Source organism: Tasmannia lanceolata, unplaced genomic scaffold (genome assembly GCF_043159265.1).
Source record: "Tasmannia lanceolata isolate RefF3 unplaced genomic scaffold, GAP_Taslan_0.1 ptg000007l, whole genome shotgun sequence".
NCBI lineage: Eukaryota > Viridiplantae > Streptophyta > Magnoliopsida > Canellales > Winteraceae > Tasmannia > Tasmannia lanceolata.
The window spans coordinates 17,338,759-17,342,858 of NW_027518684.1; the positions used below are offsets into that span (position 1 = coordinate 17,338,759).

General features: G+C 39.2%; 1 long non-coding RNA gene across 1 annotated transcript; it reads right to left on the reverse strand.

The window, feature by feature from the left end:
• Positions 1-1,819: 1,819 nt before the first annotated feature.
• Positions 1,820-2,742, reverse strand: LOC143881090 (uncharacterized). Its single transcript, XR_013251852.1, has 2 exons — positions 2,559-2,742; positions 1,820-2,125 (listed from the first exon to the last, which is right to left on the reverse strand). It is a non-coding gene; the product is annotated as an uncharacterized LOC143881090 (long non-coding RNA).
• Positions 2,743-4,100: the final 1,358 nt, after the last annotated feature.

The following is a 4,100-nucleotide window of genomic DNA, read 5'->3' on the forward strand; positions in this document are numbered from 1 at the left end:
AACACATTTCTAAAAAAGACGAATAAATGAATTACTTAACACTTCTTTAAATCTACATCTTTAACAGATTGTTCGGGACAATCAATCATGAAGGATCCAACTTTTTCTCGAACAACTAAATTAAAGAAAGGTCTTTATTTGGATTCTCAATACAGGAACAAAATAAGTCGTATGATTGGGTATTGGACAAGAGTTCAAACTTGATGTTGGTTCATAGAAAATCTAATGCACATATTATCATTGCACAACCAAAGTTGAGGAAAAACGAAGGTATAATGATCCCAGGGTCAACCTCTTTGGTCCTGAGGATGCCAATAGAGACACTGTTGCGGAGTGCACGATTTGTGTTCCTCCCGAAACGAATATGAATTGGATGGTTTAGCCCTCTATTGGAATGACAAGGTCGGTCTACCAAACAAAACAGTTCTTCAACCGAAAAATATAGTAGAATAATGGACTGAAAAGGCAAGCTAGCCACCCGGGAAAGCACCAAAGGAAATATATAGATCTGAAGGAAAGCTACTCCTACAGAAATCCGAAATTTCATACCGAAATTTCAGATTTCGTTGAGGACCGACACCGAAATTCTCAAAATTTATCAAATTTCGTTCGAAATTCGTAATAAAATAATATTTTTTATTCCATTGAAGTATTTCAAAAGAAATTACCAAAATTTTGTCCCAAAAAACGGCATTTCGTTAGTTGTATGGAATTTTGCTCAAATTTTCGGGATTTTGGCAAAAATTTCGGTTTCGGATAAGTCCAAAATTTTAGCCGAAACCGAAATTTAAAACCATGCCTAATAGCAAGATAGAGGCAATTATGGAACTAAAGCTTTTTTCAAGTCAAGCAAGCAAGCTCTCATCTCAAATGGTAGAGGGTTTCAATCCTGACTCCTTATCCCCATCTCAGTGCTTAGTTGACTTGAGTTAGAGTATTACACTCAAAATAATAAAAATTAAAAGGGACATGATTTACAGACTGCTCGTCGCACTTCCGCTCAAATCAACCACTGCAGTGGCTGCTACTCCAAGAGGCTATTGCAGCGGCTGATCTGGGCATCTGCTCAACAACTTCTGGACACGGTGGGCGGTAGGCATGGAGGAGCATTCTCTCTCCCCCTCCCCCCGTCATGGGAAAATAAAGATGGAAGTATGTTGATAATCAAAATGATACATGATGTTAGTATCTTAAAAAAAAATGAGATTTTATTTGCGACTCATGGATGTTATGATGATATTAGTAGCTCTGCATACAATAGTTAAAGGTGACCCTGACTGTTTAGCCTGGCGGGCCCGCGCGTTTGAGTCACGGGAGTGCGTTGCACGCCGGCTCAGATTCCGGTTTGGGGTGTGACAATTACATTAAGGGATAAGAAAAAACTAAAAAGATAAGAATAAGAAAAGAAGCTTTCTCACAATTTGAAAAGAGGTGAGTTCGACTTGGGGTGTGCTCTTTTCACTAGTTTCGTTTGAATTAGAAATTCTAACACATGCATCCATCCTCCTTTCATCTATTGAATCAATTACATGCTTATTTTGGGAAATGATTTCAGCACAACTATGTTTTGATACAAGAAGCTCATGTTTCTTGTTTTTAAGTATTTAACTGTCATGTAAGTGCTTTTTGGGAACCATAAAACCCTTTTACAGCTCTTTAAATACTAAAAGACAAGAAACATGAACGTCAGGTGTAAAAAATGTTTGTGTTAAAGCATTAACCTTTTTTTTCTTTCTAAAATACATATGTACGTACACAATCCGTGACCAATGACGAGTCTGTTTCAACCATGACCCCTTGCAACTTGGCTTTTCCACAATTTGGTTAAGAGAAAGTCATCTTTATTATTTTTATAACACATATATCTATTTCTATTCATCACCACTTGCAGAGAGAGAGAGAGAGAGAGAGAGAGAGAGAGAGAGAGAGCACTATTCACATGAAGAAAACCCATTACATTATTATTAGACGTTCAAACTAGTTGTGAGGCAAGACACCATGATAGTCCTTGGTCGGACTTCCTAGCAGCAAATGCAACGAGGGCGACGGCAAATACTCCGAGGTGGAGGTGGAAGTGGAGGTGGACGTGCAGGTGGAATCACTCTAACATCTACTCCATCTGTTTCTGCAAGAATGCACCGGTACAATAACGCACATCCAATGATCCTAAAAATTCGAATTTCTAAGAAAAACTATAAAATGGTTGAAATTCCACCCCACTAATATTCAAATTGTGTTTTGGAAATATAAATTACCTCTCCATGTAGTTTAGTAGACAAATTTAATAAACTTTCTGAAACCACGCTACAAATAATAGCAAACTTTTGTGAGAAACGCTATGAAGCCGATGGATCCATGAAATTTCTAAAATATAAACAACTATAACTTCCAATTACTTCACGTGTCTCTCTAAAGAAGAAACTATTTATGATTTTGAAAAGAGAATAAAATTATACCAAGTAGAATTTTTTTTTGGGATGGACTTGAAATTAATTAAATCAATGACAAAGAGTCTAAAAATTCAAGAGGGAAAGAGAGGGCAAGATGTATAAACCTACCCTTTTTTAATCCCGTAGTTTCCTCAGCAACTTCTCCACTTGCCACCTCTGAGGAGATGAGCAAAAAAGCAACCGAGAAAATAGCCAAAACAAAAATAGTCTTTGAAGCCATTTTCTTACAAACACACTATCAGAAGGTGAAGAAGGATGACTACAGCAAAACTCCCTTACTGTGATTTATAGCTATGAGTGTGGGATGTGCAATATTAAATGCATAATATGTGTAACCCACCATGTAGTGGGTTGCTAGTGCCGATTCACCAAATCTTATCTCTTTGTTGGTATTGCATTATTCACAACACTAGTCGTTTAAAGCAGTACATGGGTGAAAGACCAGGAAACACTCCCCTATTAGTGCCTAGTAAGAGATTGGAAGAGCCTCTACTCCCTCCCAACTACTGTATTTTGATTGTTACACCCCTATGTTTGGATTAGGGGTGCAAGTTTGGCCTTGTCGGCCCTGACCCGCCTTGAGCCCGAACAGGGTCAGGACCGGATTTTCCAACCCTGAGGGCGGGTCAGGGTTTATTTTTTTAGACCCTGACTCAGCTCGGGTCGGGTTCTGGGTTAATGCCTCGGGTACCCTGACCGGGCCCGATCCTAAGTTTTCTATTATAGAATTAAACCATCTATGCATGTTTCTTTTGCTAATGTTTTCTATGATCTTGGATTGATGTTTCTTTAGATTATTATTATTAATTGTCTCTGTGGCCCGTCATGCTGTTGAATTCATATTGTCTTATTTTGTTCCCTTTCTCTGTTTATTGATCATTTTGTTCTATATGATAAGTGCTTGCTTTATTTTTGGCACTCTTAACAGGTAGTTACACTAGGGTCAATCAGGGCCGGGCCGGGCCGGCCCTGCCCAATCAGGGCCAATCAGGGCGGGCCAAGGCCAGTGCTGAGCCCTGTAGGGCGGACCATGGGTTGAGGTTTTTCAGCCCTGACTTAGGGTCAATGCAGGCCAGGGCCAAGAAAATGGGATCCAGGGTTGGGCTAGGGTTTTGAAAAACCCGACCCAACCCGACCTCTTGCAGCTTTAGTTTGGATGCAATAAACAAAGGAAAAATATTGGAGGCAAAAATAAAAGTGGGCTCACAACAGAAATTGAGGACCCACAATATCTGCCGTCTTTGAAAAGTCCCCCACCACTTCTCTGGTTTATAATTTGAGGAATGCTAAACTCCCTTCCAAAAACACAGATGAAATGAGGCCCCCATTGGATGCATATCACCAAAGTGCGTGCATTTAATATTCTTTTACATTACTTTGGTGACATGCATCCAATGGGCAATGTCAGCATCAATTTTACCATTGGAGATTATATTCGCACCTCGTTTACTTGATAGTTGATAGTCACCTCTCTCTTTGCTTTGAACTTTCCTTATTGATTTGTCTGAATATGGATGGATATGCTTTCATTGGATACACTTTCATTTTGATAGAAGTTCAAGTGCTACAAGAAATAAGCCCTTTGGCGACAGCTCACATCCGTCACCAATTGTTATATAACCGTCTCTAAATATTTTTCACGTCGACAAT